At 36.7% G+C, this 21,360-nt stretch overlaps 1 long non-coding RNA gene across 1 annotated transcript in view; it reads left to right on the forward strand.

Moving 5' to 3' along the window:
- Positions 1-409: 409 nt before the first annotated feature.
- Positions 410-21,360, forward strand: part of LOC133061493 (uncharacterized) — a 36,406-nt gene continuing 15,455 nt past the window's right edge. The window contains exons 1-3 of the long non-coding RNA XR_009693998.1: positions 410-476; positions 2,149-2,249; positions 14,133-14,214. This is a non-coding gene — a long non-coding RNA (uncharacterized LOC133061493). The remainder of the gene's footprint in view (positions 477-2,148; positions 2,250-14,132; positions 14,215-21,360) is intronic.

Below are 21,360 nucleotides of genomic sequence, written 5' to 3' on the forward strand. Positions count from 1 at the left end.
TGTGCATTTCATCTTTGAACCTTTGTACCATAAAATTGAATTAATTTTCCTACCTTAGGTACTCTAAAATTTGAGTAGTACAAAGTTTTATAGATGAGCTGATTTCATCCATGAGAGGAATGCTTGTTTCTCATTTGAGTACTTTATTTTTAAGACATTGATTTTTTTCTTTTTCTAGCTATAGAAACAAGTCACATTATAAAAACAAAAGACTTGGTAAACAAACAAAAGTATAAAATGTAAAATAAAAAACACGTGTGATATTAACAATTTGAAACAAGCATGATCTCATTTGTGGTGCGTTTCCTTTCCTTCCTTTTTAAGTGCATTTTATTTTTGGTCATAATGGGTATCAGTTGTGTTCTTGTCTGTGTCACTTTTGCTTTTGATTTCATTTAATATTACACCACAAACGTTTCCCCAGATGACTCTTGAAATCCGAATTCTTAACTGATGGGATGAAACTTTTTACACATGTAAGTAATATTTAACTATTTTATTATTTTTTCATTTTTTTATAGCCTGTTTTACTATTATATCAAGCTATGATAAGCATATACTAAATTGGATGAGAATTACTGGTTTTTTATCTTACTAGATTGCTGAAAGTAGATTAGGAAATTGTGTTTATGGCTATGGATAAAATTAGATTTAGATTTAGAATGAGGAATATAATAAACATGAATTTTTAAGTTTCTAAATGTATATTAAAAAATTTGTTCACAGAACATCTGGATCAGTTTGCTCACTTATGAGCAATCCAGAACACTATAAGGTTCTTAGTAATAATGAAAATTATTATTAATGAATAATAATTAATACATTCATCTTAATTGTATTTCTTTAATTTTTTCCATAAGTTTCTAGACTGTTTTTCTTTCTTGATTATATGGCTGCACATAACCTTTATTTACTTCTCTACTTAGTTATGTTTAATTTGCAAGAACTTTTCCTTTTGTCATATTTGTTGCAAATATTTTCCCAGTTCTTTTTATTCATATTTTTGACATACACATTATATTTACAGGAATCAGATTACTAAATATTTGCTTTTTACAGATTTTCCCATTGTTTTTATGCTTAAAAATCCCTCAACACTTTAAGAATTTTTCCTAGATCCAAATGAAAATTAACAATAAATTAAATTTATCAATAATAAAAAATAATATAATGATCTGATTTTTCTAACATTTGTTAAATTATATTTCTTTCCTGTTTGCTTCTTTTTATTTGTTTACATATTAGTATATGTTTTAGGATTATCTAGTCTCATTCACTGATTTGTATTGATTTATATGTTTAAATTATAGTCTTTTAGTTATCTTTATTCTGCACTATGTTATACTATTTAGGGAAGCAGGCAAGCCCCCACCATTTTTGTTTTTCATATGTCATGTATTTATCTTTCAGATGAACTTATCTGAAGAATTTCAGAATTTATCCCAAAAAGATAAAGAGTTATTCTTTTAAAAATCACCTCATTATTTGAGTGCTTCAAAAACACCTCTTACATTTGTATCTCATACGAGGGAAAGGAAATATTGTAAAGTACCTCCCCCTTCTGTCTTCCAAATACTTGCTACACATACAATAAAAGATAGCGCTAAGTTCTGTCTGACTCCTGTGATCCTATGAACTGTAGCCTGCCAGACTCCTCTATTCATGGGATTCTCCAGGCAAGGATACTAGAGTAGGTTGCCATTTCCTTCTCCAAGGGAAATTTCCAACCCAGGAATTGAACCCAGGTCTCCCGCATTGCAAGCATATGCTTTACCTACTGAGCTATGCAGGAAGCCCATACAATATATACAATATACAACATATACAATATATACAGCACATACGATATATTCAACACAGTTCCTTAATTCTCAGTCATTCTGTGAAGACAGGATTAAGTATTGCAATTTATAAATAAGAAATCTAAGACTTTGGGAATTTATGTCTTACCCAGTATTTCAGTAAAAATGCAGGTAGAAATACTCCAAGCTCCTTTCATAATATCACATATATTTGTCCCTTACTTAAAACATGAAACTCTCAAGTTAGTAGACTATCCTTTTACTTAAAATGCATATATAATGTATATATATCAAATTGTAGGTTACTTTATGTGATTAACGTGCATCCTTTTTTTAAATTTGCCAGATGATATATTTTGAAGTGAAATGTGCCAGAAAGAAGACATGGAAGTTCTAAAGGCCATCATATAAACTATGGTTTACTCTCCAACTACAATGGAGCTCCAGGTAGGTCACTTAATTTGAATTTGCTTATGGGTAAATATGGTTCTAATCTTCTCAAAGCTAATGATAAAGACCTACATGTATTTTTCACTATTTGAGTATGTGTACAGAACACACTGTAGCAAAATTACTATATTGATATTCAAGAATTAAATGTGTGCAATATATTGCAGTCTAATAGGAAAATCCAATTCTTTCCATTCTTTCCAAGTCAACCGATTCTAGAAATCCATTTCTAATTTAATCTTTCAGTAATCCCACTCCTATGCCTTACACTCTGGTTAAATAAATTATTAGCTACTTCTCATATGTCAAGATTAACCAGGATTCTTTGGTTGCAAGTGACAGAAACTTAAGAAAGCTTAAACAAGAGAGGAAATGGATTGTCCATGTAACTATGCATAGAGATCTCCGGATTCCAGCACAATTTGATCTAGATGTTTAAAAAATATTGTCATAAACTTCTCTCTCTACATATCTTCTAGAAACATCTAAGTTGGTTAACTGAAGCATTGGATAATGAGAAGAATCTAACATTTTATCCTACTTATAAGTAATGAGTTAACCTACCTCAGCTACATGATGCTAAAAAAAAGACATGAGACTCTTGGGCCAGCGCCAAAGGGCTTAATTACTCACGGCACAGCCAGCAGCAGAAACGTCAGCCTATTTCTGTGACCCCCTTATCTAGATCCCACAGGAGTGATACAGACAAGCCCAGGTGGGTGCCTACACAGGCAGTATATTGTGCTACAGTACAGAAACCATGAGCTTAGGGAACCTGAATACACTGGGGCAGTAACCTTGCCTTTCCTTCACTCTGGATCTCTAGCTCTCTCTTCCCAAGGCTGTTTACTAAAGCAAACATATTTAAAAATATAGTGGGACTAAGTAAAATTAGAGTGGAACAAAATAACATGGAACAAAGAGCAATCAGTACTTTGTGCATCAGACGCAAAGGTGAGAGGTTCGTGGAGAACCGTCTCCCCACGTAAGACTTTCTCCAGCAGACAGCAAAGAAGTCCACCCGTATATTCTACCACCTACGCAACCTCAACAGAAAGAGGAAGTGTGCTTTCTCAAAGGTCCTAGATAGCATGCGTGTTCCTGGGCCACTATAACTCTGACTGGCCAGACTTAACAGTGTGGTCCTCTTTGGAGCAGAGTTACCTGATCAACCTCCCCCACTTCCCCTAGAAGTTTGGAGTTGGTGAGAAGTATCTGCTCAAAGAAATACTAGGGTAGTGTGATCAGAGAAGGGCATACTGATAGAAAGCAAACAAAATGCAGACAAACGCTTGATCATTTACCGGTTCACCTGTTGGTAGCTTTCTCTTTATCCCCCCTCTATTTCTGCGTCCTCTGATCCTTTTTCACCTCGCTGTGTCCATATCTGAGGCATCCTAAGAAGCCATTGTCAAGGGTCTCTGGCAATGAAGACAAAAATATTCCCTTCCCAGCTAGAGGATTCTCTAGTTTCACTCAGCATTTTGCCTTCCTCAATTAAAGCATTTTTATTTCCTACAATACATTTTCAGTCATCTGTTTAGAAGCTTTAACCTTCCCAACCAGATAGGGATCTCCTTCTGAGCAAGGTCATATCCATGCCTCTCAGTGTCTCCTAGGGTCAAAGAGTATCACAGGTGCTTAGTATATATGTACCGAACAAAGAGAAGGATATTAGATGAATTTCAATCACTTAGATCTCTTAACTAACAATGATGGAACAATACCAGGTCAGGAGTCCAGAGACTTCGCTTCTCTTCTATTTCTACCACACACTGGTTGGCCACCTTGAGCAAATTTACTAACCTCTCTGAGGCTCAATTCTATCGTTTGTAAAAAAAAAAAAGGTGAAACTATGTGCTATCCTCTTATGGCTATTGAGATAATCACATGAGGAAATGCATGGGAAGTCACTTTAGAAATGTAAACCACTCTAATAATTAATGAACTCCATTTTCAAATAACAAGCGAACCATTTCTGTTATAGGAATTCAATGTGTTTAGAATTAGCAGAATAGTTACTATACAGAAGTAAGCAGATACAATTTGAAGGATGCTTGCAAAAATTCTGCCTGTACCAAAATATATTCCTTGGTATTACTAATTCCTCTATCACATTTTAATTTCTCTGATTTAATTTTAAGAATAATTACCTCCAAAAATTCCCATAAAAGTTTAAAATTTTGATACAGTTAATACAGTAACCATTATTGTTAACAAAACTTTACCTTTTTTTGGCTGACAGGCAAAGGGATATATAAGGTAAGTTTTAAAAGGAAGAGGGACAAAATTAAAAAGTAAAACAGTGAGATGAGTTTGTCTAGAAGACGATTAGAGGAGAAATACAATGCCATTAAGGAAGAATGCTCTCAGTGAGAGAGATGTTGCCAAATTATTTTTTTTAATCTTTAATTAATAGCTTTGCCTTGGACTGCTCTTGTTAATCAGGCCAATTTTCTGTACATCTATTTTTAATTCACAATTTTCTCCTTCAAATTTGGACAGGAAAACAGACTAAAACCTAATAATCCATTTGTTTAGAAAATTTTCTCCCTTTAGAGGAGAAATCCCATAACTTTTTGAAGTTTCATTTCTGTTTTATTAACCAACAGTTAGAAAAGCATATTTTTTCTTAGATTTTTTTTTTCCCTAGAAGTTTTGGGTACCTCCTCAAATTTGAATAGAATTTACAAATACATGTGTTGAAAATTACCCCTACCAAAGCTATGTGGTTCTCCCATCTGTCAGAGAAATCAGTTTGTCTCCACAAATGCCTTCCTAATTAACAATGAACAAATGCCCTATGAGCAAAATCATGACAATGTGATACAGAAATGTTTGCAGTTCATGGGAAAAATTGCCAGAAGGACAAAGTTACAAAAATAAAAAGACACAGAAGCTAATACAGAAAGCCCAAAGCAACTACATTTTTTCCCAGAGAGTTGGGGACTGTTTGGAAAGAATTCCAAACTGTTTCCTCAAAAATAAGCAGAAATGAAAAATTTAAGGCAGGACTGTACTTCTAAAGACTATAATGCAATCTAGGCATTCAGTTGAGGTTCATGCTCCCCAGCAACAAAAGCTATAACAGGGATCAAGAAGAATTCAAATAGGTAGTTTGGCAGAAAGAATCCACCTGCAACATAAGGTCAGTGCAACTTGCTTCTTCATTACAGTTATCTCCTAAAGCAGGAGATTAACACCCCGTTGGGGAGGTTGAGAAAGTGCTTACTCCACCGTCCACTTGAAAGAGACTATAGTGACCAAAAAGGCTGTAAACCATTAGAACTCTGATTTCAGAGAACATGACAGGAATATACCCCAAGAGTCAAAATTAAAAGGTCAGTAACTTCCTTGCAGGTGGCACAGTGTTAAAGAATCTGCCCACAATGCAGGAGCCCCTGGTTCAATCCCTAGGTCAGGAAGATCCCCTATAGAAGGAAATGGCAACCCACTCCAGCATTCTTGCCTGGAGACTTCCATGGACAGAGGAGCCTGGCATGCTACAGTCCATGGGGTCATAAAGAGTGACTAAGTCACGACTAAGTGACTAACACTTTTCACCTTCCTTGCACTTAACAGATGGGGCACACCTCTGTATCAATCAAACTGCAACTTTCAGCCCCTTTTCCTGTTTGCCAAAGTTATAAGGAAAACCTTGATGGATTCTTTGAAGGCTTTGATTTTTTTTTTTTTTTACTTTTCAAAAGTCTCATCTAAATGTTCCTTAATAAAACACTGCCGATGAAAAGAGTACTCCAGGTGCTTTTAAAAGTTCTTATGTGTTGTTGCTTGTGTCCCTGCAAAGTTTCAGATATCCTTATAGTAATCCTTCAAAGGAAAGTAACAACTTAAGGCCACGTGGAGGTCTAGGTTATTCATTGACACTCAGTTCACTTTAGTTCAGTTCAGTCACCCAGTTGTGTCTGACTCTTTGTGACCCCATGGACCACAGCACTCCAGGCCTCCCTGTCCATCACCAACTCCCAGAGTTTACCCAAACTCATGTCCATTGAGTCGGTGATGCCATCTAACCATCTCATCCTCTGTTGTCCCCTTCTCCTCCTGCCCTCAATCTTTCCCAGCATCAGGGTATTTTCAAATGAGTCAGCTCTTCAATTGACACTAGTCATGCTTAGATTTTGGAGTGAAGCATCTTCGGTCTGTTGAGATTCTGGAAGTGGCAATTTTTAGTGGTTCTGTTAGCTCCTCCAGAACAGCTCCACCTCCTGCTTTCTCTACCTCTGCAAGCAGCTGAAGTCTAAAGGACTTGTCACTCACACTATCTCAATATCTGATACTGGCTAGCACCTCTTATACTTATTCACACATGAAGAATTATCAGCAGTTAAAATTATATTCAAAATATACATTTAAACATGTATGTCTATACATATGGCGCTTCCCAGGTGGCTCAGCGGTAAAGAAACTGCCTGCAATGCAGAAGCTGCAGGAGACGCGGGTTCAATCCCTGGGTAAGGATAATGCCCTGGAGAAGGAACCAGCAACCCACTTCAGTATTCTTTCCTGGAAAATTCCATGGACAGAAGAGCCTGGTGGACTATAGTCCACAGGGTCGCACAGAGTTGAACACGGCTGAAGAAACTTAACACACACACACATATATCTTTATATATACACAAATTCCAGACAGTGCTGTTTTAATGCGTACATGAGAAATAATCAAAATAACAGAAAACAAACAAAATAATCAAGCCTAGAGAGAATGACAATATGACTGTCTACAGAGGAATTTTCCCCAGCATCAGAAAGAAAACTCTTATGATGCATTCTATGTTGGGAATTTGTACTGAGAGGACAGACTTACCCAGAGCCTGAATCACAAAAATGCCTTACATTGAATTAAGAGGAAAATACAACAGTTGACCCAAGGACAATACAGGTTTTTAATCAATGGCAAAAAACATTAAAATGTTCAACAGAAAAAAAGTTCAGGTAGATACACACACACACAATTTACTAACAGAGCTCTTTCTCCAAGGACTACAGCAAAAGCGCTGTGAAAGGTATAAACGGAAAATGGCTGTTATTCAGTCGCTAAGTCATATCTGATTGTTTGTGACCCCATGACTGCATCACGTCAGGCTCCCCTGTCCTTCACTATCTCCCTCAGTTTGCTTAAACTCAAGTCCACTGAGTCAGTGATGCCATCCAATCATCACATCGTCTCTCGCCCCATTTTCCTCTTGCCCTCAATCTTTCCCAGCATCAGAACACTCCTGAATACATAAAAGAAAGTATACAAATGAGAATCAATAGGCACTCTAAGTCCAAAACAACAACACAGAAGTAGGAACCATTCAAGAGATTTCTTTAGTTTACCCAATTAAACAGGAAAAAGTACATATATCTATTGACATTTCCTTCACAAATCACAAGATTGTTACTTTTTGTTATTAAATTTGTAATTTTAATTTAGTTTATAAATTCCAAATTCACTGTTGTTTTTTGAAAATTGGTAAGACTGATTTTTAAATATAATTACTCTAGGGAAAAGGAAAACAAATTCTCTGGAGAAAAGTAGAACTGCAATGCCTGTGGTAGGCATCAAAGCCAGTTAGCAGAAGATAATGAAAGAATCCCATTCACTGTAGTATAGGTGACAACTAAGAACTAAGGGATTTGAAGGCTTTAAAGATGATGTGACATATACAAGAAAAGAATTCTTGTGGTGGCCAGATTTTATATCATTTTAAAGAAAGTCATCAAAAACTAGGCTATAATACATACATTTATGAATGGAACAGCATAACCACCTAAAGGAATGACAGTAATTTGCAGAAAAATGCCAACAGTAGTTTGTAGGTTTAAATATTTTCTGATTCCCCAGAACCATAGAGCTATTGAATATTCAGATACTGGAGCAAAAACAGATCTTCATAGACCCACTGAGATCACGCCTAGAAGCTGCAAAAAAAAAAAAAAAAAAAAAGTACTTTACAAGGAATTGTGAGGTGGTCCCAAAATCTAAGCTTCAAGAGCAAGCAAATGACTCAGTCAGAAGCTGAAACAAACTGAAAATGTGAAGATTTCCACTCCACTCCACTCAACTTTGCTCATGTCTTTCTCAACACTGTTTCCCCCAAACAGGAAACAATTCCTCCTGAGAGGAGAAGCCTGTTGTTTTTCCACCCAAAGAGTGGCAAATTTATTCTGAATTTATCTTTTTTGTGACTCAGCCATGAAGACCTTGGAAAGATTATGGCAGGTCACTGGAGTCCTCTAAGTCAAGTGAAAGTCACTCAGTCATGTCCCACTCTTTGTGACCCCATGGACTATAGAGTCCATGGAATTCTCCAGGCCAGAATACTGGAGTGGGTAGACTTTCCCTTCTCCAGGGGATCTTCCCAACCCAAGGATTGAACCCAGGTCTCCTGCATTGCAGCCAGATTCTTTACCAGCTGAGCCACAAGGGAAATCTAAGAATACTGGAGTGGGTAGCCTGTCCCTTTTCCAGTGGATCTTGCTGACCCAGGAATAGAACCAGGGTCTCCTGCATGACAGCTGGATTCTCTATCAGCTGAGCTATCAGGGAAGTCCAGAGTCCTCTAAAGCAGTTGTTTAGAGTTTGAATTTATGAAAATCGCTCTTGTTCACTGTTGGTGGGAATGTAAATTGGTGCAGTCATTGTGGAAAACAGTTTGGAGGTTTCTCAAAACTCTAAAAACAGAATTTCAGGATGACCCAGCAATTCCACTCCTGAGTATATATCCGAAAAACATGGAAATAATAATTCAAAAAGATACATACATCCCAATTTCATAGCAACATTATTTAGAGTTGCCAAGATATGGAAGGAAACTGTCTATCAATAGATGAATGGATAAAGAAAATGTGGCACATATACACAGAATGGAATATTACTCAGCCATTAAAAGGGGGATAACATATTTGCCATTTGCAGCAACATGGATGAACTTGGAGGGCATTATGCTAAATTTAAAAAGTCAGACAGAGAAGGAAAATTACTGTATGATAGCACTTACATGGAACATTTAAAAAGTATAAGAGACAAGTGAATATAACAAAAAAGAAGCAGATTCACAAAAATAAAGAACAAACGAGTGTTACCAGTTTGGCGGAGAGAGGCAGTAGTGGTATGGTGCGTCAGATCATTTTATCAGGTAATATCATAATGAGAATAAAAATTTTAAGATTATTATAAGTATTATAGAATCTAACTTTTTATAATATCAGGAGAGAAATATTACAATAGAGACTTAAGAACTCCGCTATAACCCAAAGAGATGGCACAACACAAGTCGTCCTCTCCCTATAGCATCCTATAAGACATGGGCAGCTTCACAACAGACCATGGCATGGTCCCTGTGGATCTGCCATGAATATTGCATTCCTGTCATGCATGTGCTTCCGAGAATTCTGTTACCTAAGAGAATGGAGGTGGATAACACAAACTGTAGAGAAAGAGGTAGGGAGCTGAGTCTTAGTCCTCACTCTTAACTCTGCCAGAAACTGTTTCTTTTAACAGATCACTTAATTTGGCAAGATGGTGGTAATACTAAGGACATGTATGTGGAGCTACTTCAAAACTATCAAGTAATTTATTTGATTTTTTTAACTAAAATGATCTAAGTAGACTGGGTAAATTGAATTAACACCTTTAGAAAAGATACATAAGAAAAATCAGAAGGAAAAATAACTTATCTAAAATAAAAAGACCTTTAAAGATATATTTAAAGAAGAAAGTTTGAATAATATGGGCACAGTGTTTAAGGAATGAACATCCATAACGCATTGCTAAGGATACAAAAATGTAAGTGATGCACGTTCTTTCAATTTTCTTCAAATTATCAAACAGAATACTGTCCATAAAGATACAGTAATCTGCTATTTCATCTTGAATCATCTTATTTATTCATTTCTACCTTTTCTTGAAAAGATCTGACTTAACTAAGTAATTGGTGTACATTTTTTTTTAAATCTTAGTTGTTTGAAACACAACTGAACAATAATTAAAGCTGAAAATTAAGAAAACATGAAATGTGCATGATATCTGAATCTGAATACTACCTTAAAAGACAGTTCAGAGACAACTGTAAAATTTCCATCCTTAAAATATCTAAGTACCAAATATATCCCCTGGAACTAATTAAGAAATGCTATAATCAGATATGAAGTATCAGATAAAAAAACTACTTTTTCTCCAACTCAGAAAAAAATAAGGGGTGGTCTAAAGTAGGCTTCCCAGGTGACTCAGGGGTAAGGAATCTGCCTGCCAATGCGGTAGAGTCAGGAGACCGAAGTTCGATCCCTGGGTAAGGAAGATGCCCTAGAAAAGGAAATGGCAAACCACTCCAGTATTCTTGCCTGGAAAAGTCCCATGGACAGAGGAGCCTGGAGGGGTACAATCCATAGAATTGCAAAGAGTCAGACATGACCTAGCAACTAAAGAGCAACAACAACAAAAGCAGACTTCCAGCATCTTAATAAAAACCATACCTTATGAATCCAGGAACTGCCTGAGCCCTTTAGATGCATTCTCTTATTTCACTTTCTCAACAATCTTAAAAGGCAAATAGCATATGATCCCCATTTTACAGATGAGGAGTTTAAGAATTAGGGCAGGTACCTTGCCCCAAATCATACATGAATGAGAAGAGAGAGAGCTAAAATACAATTACAGCCTAACTCATCTTTACCCTAATAATTACCTCATTTTCCTGCCTGCCATTCACTTGATGTTTTGAGCAAGCATTACTTCCACCCCACAAATGGCTGCAGCTCTCTGTCTGATTACTCTATCGAGTATTTTGTTTTTCACGATGCTCCAGCAAAATGAAGCAATTCTGCCACAAGCCTTTGTGGCTTCTTGTATCACCACCCCCTTACCCCCACCCAATTCACCAAGATAATCTCAGGAGGCACAGGGCACTGGGTACATAGCATGGAGTCTCCCAGAACTGTCAGTGTGGCTCCATGACTCCACACAAGGGGCAAGATGGGGGCAAGGGCAGGTTACTCTGGCTCTTCCCTGAATGTGAAAAGGGGGACAGCAAGCCAGCTACTGTGTTGCTGATTCCCTGAGATGTATTGTCATCACTGAAAAAAAAGAAAGTTATCTTCTCTACAAACCCAAGCATGTTGCCTGTAAATCATTCATGTGCTGCTTAAAAGATTTTGTGTGCGTGTTCTTTTTTTTTTCTAAATGGAGGATAATTGCTTTACAATGCTGTGTGGCTTTTTGCCATAAAATAACTCCAATCAGTCATAAACATTTGCATATTGATGAGCCCAAGGCTTTCTCTTATTCCTTCCATTTCTAGTCTCTCTGTATATGTTGTATGTTAGTCGCTCAGTCGTTTCCGACTCTGTACAACCCCATGGCCTGTAGCCTGCCAGGTTGCTCTGTCCATGGAATTCTCCAGGCAAGAATACTGGAGTGGATTGCCATTTCCTTCTCCAACAATGTCTCTATGGTCATGGTTAAAAACCAATCACATACACAACAAAAGGCCATTTGGTCATATTCCACTGCCAATTCTAAACATGTATAAGTCATGGCTCCTATGCAAGGCCATGTCCTGTAATGGAGACCATACATTATGGGGCATCTTATCAAAATATACTCTCATGAAAACTGTTTGAAAAGGAGAAATGTGTCATATACTCGGTTAATCTGTTGGCGAGCTGGTTCAACAATTCCCTTTCTACCCTACTCCAGCAATATTTGACAGGGAAAAAAATAAAAGAGTTTAATAAAGTAGAACCTTGGAGAATATGAAGTTGGGACAGCATGGAAATACATTGAGTACTCCTTGCCATAAGCCATGTCCCAGGGAATTTCCCACCGTAATCCCAACAGTTTCAAACTTGCCCTTAAAGGAGTCAGCCAACTTGTTTCCCAGTCCAACATCTCTCAGTGCCAGAAATGAAGCGTGGCTGCCCTGTGTCCTCTGGACCTCCATTAGCAATGGCTCCAAGAGAATCCCAAGTTGCTTGCATTGGTGGCGTGAAATAACTTTAGTTTCTGCTTTTAAGGCAAGTGTACATGAGTCTGCCAGCGTGAAACTGATTGAGCAATTCATTCATTTACTAAACAAATATTTCCCAAGTGCCTGCACCGTGGCAGGTACCAAACTAGATGCCAAGAACACAACAGTGAGCAAGATAAATCTGATCTCACTTCTCATGGAATCTGTATTATCAGGGGAGACAGAAAATCACACAAGCAATTACAGTGGGGACAGTCATATACATACTTAACTTTATTATCTACATTCATTCAGACAAGAAAAGAAGAGAAAAAAGAAAAGGAAAAGGATGAGCAGGCAGAGGGGAAAAGCGAGAGAAAAAAACATACAAGAAAAAACAAAAAACCTCAAACTCTACACACTATTATTCTCACTGACATGTCCTGAGGTAAACATGATCCAGAAAAGATGAAGTCTTGGTTATCACTAGCCACATATACTGTGAATATCTTGCCATGAAATGATCTGAGTAGTTTGAAGGTTTGACCATTAACACAAGACACTGCCTTCATCTTATCTTCTACTGAATAGCAGCCTAGAGGACAAATGGGTTATGCTGGATTTGTTAAAGACAGGGTAAACAAATATACCCTCCAATGTAGTGTTTTTCCATAGAAGATTTCAAAGGTAATTTTGACCTTGTGTAAATTCTGTTTACCAGAATGTGGAAGCTATGTCTCTACTCCATGATAATGTGGTTTATGTTTGGAAAGAACAGTTCTAGGCACTTACATGGCCAAAGTTTTTCCTGTTTGATTTCACAGATCACCACATACACAGGTGAAGCAGAGTGGGTGATGGGAGGGTCGTGTTTTCTGCCAAACAGTGTGGAGGTTATTCTCTGTCCTTTTAACTATGCCTGTTGTGCACTGCTGATATCTTCATGTGCAAAGCAGTTCTGAAAAGATCAACTTCTTTTACCATTAGAACAAGATCTTTCTCACCTGAGAGAATACTGTGTTTAATCCCAGTGCAATCCTTCTTGATACCAATGAGAAGTATCAACAAAACAAAACAAAACACCCTTCATTTCTATTGGTAGATTCTCAAGATGAGAATCTGACTATATCCTCTCAGTTTGTTTCCTCATTGGGCATTCCTAGCAATCCTGCTCAAATAAACTATGTTTAAGGAAAGACTGGGGATGAAAGGTACCCCCGTGGAACAAAAGAGAATTAGAGTATAAAATGAAGGCAGTTGCCTACAAAATTCAAGCCAAAAACTCTCCTTTGTCTCTATGGATACTTAAAGGGGGAAATGCAGTAAGTTATCTAGATAATTGCATCATTTCTTTAATTTGCTGCATCCTCATACTCAACTACAAAGTTTCTTACTTTCTTTTTGCAAATAGTTCAGTTTCTAAACTTAATTGAAATAAATAACAAAACCAAATGAAACCATTCTCATTCAAAGACTTGATGATTCAGAGAAGGGTATCGGTCCTATATCAGAATGATAGCAGACTTTTGCATTACTGCTGCATTACAACATTACTTAATTGATATTCAGAAACATGCAAGGCCATGCTACTTTCCCATAAACTGAAGTAGAAAATGTTGAAATGGAGAACAACAACAAGAATGCATAAATAAAATATGAAAAGTTTTGTCATGTTTTATTAGGGTTTTTCGTGTTAGCATCCTATTATATTAGTATTTGTTTTCACTAATATGGAATGAAAATTGCTGAAATGATTGCATGGTCATATCTTGTTAGGCAACTCAAATTCCAAAATTATATGATTCTAATATAAGATGAAAGAAAATTGTTAATATTATAAAAAGTTTCTAATATGATCTGAAGGCCCATTTGGAAAAAAAAGTTTAAGTTACTTTGGTGTGATGTCTTGGAGACATTTTCTTTATAGGAACCAGGTGGTGACAAAGAAGAAATTGGGCACAAGGATATCACTGCTGGACTGGATTCATAAATGAAAATATTTCTCTCAGGTAGGCAATATACTGCATGAATTTTTTTGCATTTTTTGAATCTATTCTAAACAATTGTGAGTATTGATTCAAAGAGTTGAGTTTTATTGTCATTGCTTTTGAATGCAGGAGGTAGCTGCAGTAATTATAGGTTTTGCCTTTTTTTGTAAGAAAAGCCACTATTAGGAATATTTATCTTCATGATTTGTTTTCATCTGAGAGTTATTGTTAATTGTTAAATAATAAACTAATTGCTAAACAGTATAGCTTGGTATATACTATGAGATAATAAAGGGTGTTGCTTAAGGAAACAATTTTTTGGCACTTACTGAAAACCTGCTTTTTAATTTATTGCACTTATTAAATGTGACAAAGAATCAGACAGTAGTCTGCCTTATTAAATAATTAGCAGTTAAATCTACACTTACTTTCAATCTGGGTATAAAGATGATACTCTGAGATCTCAGAAGTAATGTTCATAGTGTAACTTTGGAGTCAGAGTAGACTTTATCAAAACTTGTTTTTATGTTGCAGAAACCTGCCATAAGTATCAGATTGAGAACTGAAAGAAATGTTGGAAGAATAAAATAATTGATTGTTAAGGATGTTATTTATTCTTTTAAGAATACTCATTTCAAAGTTCTTTAAGATTCCCTAAAATACTATATTTAATTGGAGACTGCCACATTTTAATATTTATCTTAATGTAACATTTTATACACTGAAGGAACCGTTTTCTCAAAGATGACATTATCAATGGTTTACAAAGTGATTGTGATTGCTTGAAGGACTTGGCTTAGGAAATCTAGTCCTGACATATATTACTTTTACAGAAAAAATAAATTTATCTTGATTGGCTCTTAATGTCAGCTGAAAGGGGAACCATTTAAAATTAGCTGCCAGACACAAAAATCATCTTAGTTGAAATTAGAATTCATTTAGAATATGTTTTAAAGAAAGACAAAGTGACAAAACTGGATTTCAGATAGGGCAACGTTTTTTAAAATGCAGTATATTTTATCTTAAATATGGTATGAATTGGTTGTCAGAACCAGACTATTTCCATCTCTTTTGCCTATCCTCCTACTCCAAGGGCTCAACATCATGTTCCAGTTCTTCAGAAATTATTTGGGTTAGAACCGTTTTGATGCAAACTTCTACAGAGCCATTTGGAACTCTGCAGAGGATCAATAAAATAAATGAGGTGAAATTATAGCTGAACTAGTCATGAAAATGTTTAAAATGATAAGATGTCAATTCAAGCTTTTTCTGAATGCCAATACATCTAACTAATTACCATATCTGTCCCAGATTGGGATGAATCTATGTATCCAGGTCTTGTTATCAAGTCTTGTGCAAGGCAAAGAAAATCCGGTGGAAGATGTTTCTGAGGTTAATAATAAAAACTGAAACATCCATACCAATTTGTGATCCATTTCCGATACACTATGTGGTCAAAAGATCAGATTCATCTTGAAAATAGAAACCAAATGCTTCTCATTAAAAAAAAAAAAAAAAGAGCAATAACAAGAACCACAGCTCTATGTAAAGAATGGCCATCTACCATAAAGAATGTATCTTCCTATTTCTACATTGCTAGAGTTTTTTCAGTGCTTGGAACTTCATATTTATCTGTGCTCTAATTAATCAAGATAACATGATCCACCTTCAAATTAATGTTATCCTAAACAACTTTTCTAATGTTTTCACTAACTTCCCTTAAATTGCACACATGGTGAAGATGTAACATGTCACCCAGGCCCCTGTCTTTCTGTGTAGCAGCAGCAGAAGCTGCAAAACTTCTACACTGTATTATCTATTGCGATGAGAATACCGCTAGCCTCAGATCAAATGCTTTCCTTTCCTCACAGCCCCAACAGTGCTGCCCTCCCCACCCCACCCCCCCATAAATTAGCAGTGTTTAGAAGGAGACTTGCCCACATTCTACAGATTACTTGAAGGAAAAGCTCCATCATCCATAATACATTTGGGCTTCTTTCTAGTTGAAGATTTATAAATTTTTTTATTGATGGGTTATGAATATTGACACAGGAGATATTCATTGTTTGTTGAAGGCTTGTTTACATAAAAGATCTTCACAGGCTACCCCCTAAGTCTAGAGGTCCTAAACCAGTGTCAGGGAGCTGTCTGGGTATTTTTTCCCACGTATTGCACTGCCATTCTACCAACAATAGAGGCCCATTAACGTTTGGCCCTTCAAGTTACTGCAGCCCAAGCCTCAGTGGCAGGACGTCTGCCCAATATGTAAAATAACGGAATGAATGGATTCCTTGGAAACAATGATAACAAGACCTGGCTGAGCTAACTGTGACAGCATGTGGTAATTTTCCAGCCCGCTGGGCCTGTAAAGGAAACTGGAACACAAAGCCGAGACTGCGGGGCTGGCCGGCCTGAATAGCAGCAAACAAGCGCAGAATATCTGATGATGTCATACGCACAGTTTGACAGATGGGGCTGGACAATTTTGCCCTCTTCAAGTGTGCTCTTAACTATTTGTATTCCATCGGCTTCTCACTTGGGAAGTTCAATCCTGTAATCACCTGCTTGAAAGACTAAACAAACCTTAACTATCATGTGCTTGATTCAAGTACCACTAGTTTTAGGAAGAAAAATGATATCCATTATTAGTGGCTGAATGCTGAGGGGGGCCGTGGGGGAGAGGGTGCTGCTGTGGATTAATGCATCATCTCTGCTTTCAGCTGTGGGCCAGGTTTTGAGTCTAGCTCTGACTGAATCCTGCCATACACTTTGAATAGCATAATGAAGTATTGTTATAGCCTCCGTCTAGTCATTACATCAGGGAAACAGACATCTAAAGTTATCAAAACTGATTACTAGCTGAGCTTTTGTGTCTATAAAATAAATGTGTTAAAAGAAGGCTTTTTTTTCCCCCCAGTCTTATGGGAGTTCTCCCAAGGTTGGATGTTTTAGAGTTTGTAACACTACGTGTCACTATATGGAAGTTGGTGCTAGGGCGTAGCTATAGACAGCCCCTTTCCCCAAACACGTTGGTATGTAGCTCTGCATGTGTGTGTGTGTTTAACTTGGTGCATGGGAGACAGAGAAAATGAAGATTGACAACATTTATAAAAATGAGACACAACTCAATTAAAATTCACCGAAAATAGTAAATGAACCGGCGTCCTCGGTTTAATTGTAACGACACAAGACTGTCTTTTTCCTCCCTTCAAATAAGTAGTTGCTTTGGATCTCACATGTCTCTGCCATTTTATTCGTGTAGTTCTTTTTATTTACTTTTCAAGGAATTTATGTAAATATATGTAGGCTACAGAATGGGTCTCAGATACAGCTTTATTCTTTAATCTTTTCATCAAATAGCTAACCAAGGCGGGATAGCCAAAGGATTCTGTTTATGGAGAAGTGATATCTCTCCCACAGAAAAGCAAGGCACACTGCCTAGCTTGTGGAAACAAGAATAGCAGCAATAGCCTGATGCAAAAAATTAATGGTTAGTATTTACAAAATACCTTTTCATCTAGGAAAGTACCACACACTCAACTAACTTTCCTCAGAGTCTCACAAATTATAGAGGTTGTACAGATGTTGTGCTAAACTTAGCTTTCCCTGTCTTACGTAACATAGTTGTTGGATAGAGAAAAAGGTGAAAGTAAGGGGAATTCTCCCTCTCATTCTTAAAGACTTAGTTTTATGCCCAGCTCACCTCTGCCCTCAGCCTCTACCCTCATTTTTCAGATGTGAAGGATAAAACCCATTGCTGATATCCTCTACCATTCCCTGCTCACCTGGACACAGCAGGCTATGCTTTGGTCATCTTTCATATATTAATTCTATTTTGAGTGTCTGTTATCTGCTTGGTACTGGGCTGTGGCTTTATCTTGTGCAAATACTCCAACCGGGATTGTGGTATGTCTTTAAAGTCAATCTAAGAGAATTATCTGCACAATGTACATTTGCACCAGTGGTTACTTTTCAAAGGCAGAGTTGTGGCTATAAACAGTCATAATCTCTACCAGGGCTGTGCCTAAGTTTGAGGGTCTAAGTGGCCGCCAACACCTATGCAGAGCAAGAAGCTCATGACAGGGTGCATGGCTTATGAAGAGGAGTTCATCTCTGCCTCCCACATTTCTGACTAAGTAACACCAGGGGCATCCCTCTACGTGTTTACACCAGATGGAGCTCCCCATCTGTTTCAGAAACCCAAATTGTTTAATTCGTAGCTGTGGTACATGAATCCCTACAGGAGACTGAGAAGGTGAGAGAAAGGGGGACAAAAAAGGTGGGGATAGGTAATGAGGGTTTTCCACTATCACAGGTCATAATCTGAAGCAATCCACAAGCTGTTCTCTGAGACTCGATTCTGGTCCAGCTGTGGCTCAGTTTATCTAGGTGGGGCTCCCTTAGAAACCTGGAGATTATGGGCAAAAAGTTAGCTGAAGGAACAGGGGCATGCTAGATTGGAAAAAGAATCCTTCATTCTCATTGTCAACACCAAGTAAAAGTTTATTAACACATTGGCTTTCTCAGAGTTTTTATCTGACCAAAAAGCCAAACTACTGAGGTTCATCAAAGTAATATCAGCTAGAAAGACAGTCATGGTAGTATTTCATAATAACTATAACCTGGCAGGATATTCAAAAGAAATTGATAGATGGCATTTCCACACACATTTAATTCCACCTGTAAAAATATCAGTAAAGATAATGTCATATTAAGTCAGGCTAAGGATCATCCAGCCCAACATGCCAATTAGTCATTTGGAAGGACGTACTGTCATTCAAGTTTGCACCTCCAAATAGTAATTTATTTCTGAAAACATGACTAATTCCTTAACAATGACCTATAAGTGCCAGTACTTGATCTATCTAAAGATTTCTTCAATCTGCCGGGATAACAAGATTCTTAAACATATCAGCCACCTCATAAAACCATGCTTCATGTTTATCCAAAATTTACAATTCAGTTCAATTAAATAAAGAATTATTAAGGATTCACCTAGTGAATGGCGTTATGCAAGAACAGCCAGAAATACAAAGGTGGACAAGAAGGCTTCTGAAAACATAAAATCAGTTAGAGGGAGATATACATAGATATGTGTTGGCAATAATGATGGAGTAAAAGGTATGCCATGGAAAGAAGATACAAATCATATATAAAGTCTAAAGAAATAGCCCCCAAGGAGAGTGCTGGAGTTTGGGGAACATATCCATGCTGTCCTAGAAATATTATATAACAGCTTTTAAACTCTAATCAATATGTTGCCCCTACTCAATCTTCATCTTTCTAGACTAAAGCCCAGTCTTGTCTTTTAGTCCATCTGCCTTCAGAAAGCACCCTTTAACTGTTTTGTCATTTCAGTGGCTCTCCTCTGGACATTTTCCAATTGTACCACTTGTTTAAGTATGTTTCCATTCTAACTTTCCATTAAGCATGTTTAAGTGTAAATGGACTTCTGAACTTGGTATGTAAAAATAAGAAGGAAAACTGTCAGATCAAAGTCCAAAGTATGGTAGGTCAAACCTTAGAGTATAAAAATGTACATAATTCTTTATATTGATTGCTTCTATAGAGCAGTTCAAGAAGAGATTGAATTAGAGAAAGGAATTTGAAGATAGAGACAAAGAGATTCATGTGGTTCTTAGGGATTATTTAGCAAAAACTTTGAGGGTGAAGTCACGTAATTCACCAAAATACCCAATTCTGCTGCTAACTGTGTAACTGTAGTTAATGCATGTTACAGCCTAAGTTTGAATTGCTGTACTTGGTTGTGGGTATAACCGACCTATTTTTATCATTTTCTAGGTGTGATGTTTGAAAAATTATTGATCCTTTCTACATATTCTTTCTTTATTGGTAGAACAGAAATGATATCTATGTCACATAGTTGTCAGTCCAGCAACTAGAATAGAAAGGGTTTAATAAATTCCATAACCCGCTGCTCTAAACATCAACAAAAATAATAAAGGCTCTCTTTCTTTTAAATGCAAAATGAAGCATTTTGTCAAAAGTGGTGCAGTTGCTCTTGACTCTGAAAAATCTGTTTCTGTAAAGCAGAAATCTGTAGTTAAATAAGATGATAAATACTATCTTCTGCTTATTTATTTTAAAAAGGAGACATAACTTGGGAGACTCAAATGAGGTTGCAGGCATGACTGAGAGGAAGTGGGTCTCACTGTCTGAGCCTTGCAATCGGTCTAGGTCTGGATCTCGCTCATTGAATGACCACAAGCAAGTCTTTCCAAAGCCACCTATAGAAAGGGGTTATTCATGCTCACCTCAATCTGAAAGCCCTCTGTCGACTTCAAAGTGCTATCACAACATCAGTTATTGTCTTAGATTATTTTAGAAGCTAGCTTCTCCAGAGGTGTTTCAGCAGTTTTGTTACCAGGACAATTAAAGCTAAAAGTTGATAAGAATATGATTTTTTAATATCTTATTCAAAATATTTACTTACATTTAAAAATTCTAAATTGCATGAAATTTCTTCTATGAAAGGTTTCTTTATAATTGCTGCTTGCTCACTGTATTCAATTTTATGTCTAAAGCAAGGTCTGCATTCTGTGCATACCCATCAATGTTATTGTGTATTCAGATCTGTTTCTCAAACTAATTAGAATATGTTGGGAGAGATCCTATTTCAATTTAGGATGTTTTGTTAAAAATATTCTTGAAACCAATTCACCAATATTCATTAAGTCCCTTCTGAAAGAAGGCATTGAGATAGGGGCTGCAATAAATACAAAATGAATAAGATTAAGTCACCGACCTCAAGAAATTGCCCAAACTGGTAAAGTATGAAACAGGTACACAAATGATTATTACTGTGGATAAGACAAATGCTCTGAGAGAAATAAAACCCAAGTTTTATGAGAGAATCAAACAAAGAAAAGATACACTTCACCTGGAGAATAATTTCACTTGCAATTAGAAAAGTTCTTTTCAGGACGGGTCTGCCAATAACTTGCAAATTAAATATCTGAAAAGACTATAATTATAATGTGGGGTGGCCCATTTAAAGAAGTCCCACTTAACATAATGTGATTTCAACAGTAATAAGATAAAGGATACATAGTTCAAGCACATATAGATCCTCATTTTTGAAGGGCACAAAGGATTTTTACTGTCTTTTTTTTTTTTTTTTCCCCTTGAAATGGGTCACCCTATCTA

The sequence above is a fragment of the Dama dama genome, chromosome 9 (genome assembly GCF_033118175.1).
Source record: "Dama dama isolate Ldn47 chromosome 9, ASM3311817v1, whole genome shotgun sequence".
Taxonomy (NCBI): domain Eukaryota; kingdom Metazoa; phylum Chordata; class Mammalia; order Artiodactyla; family Cervidae; genus Dama; species Dama dama.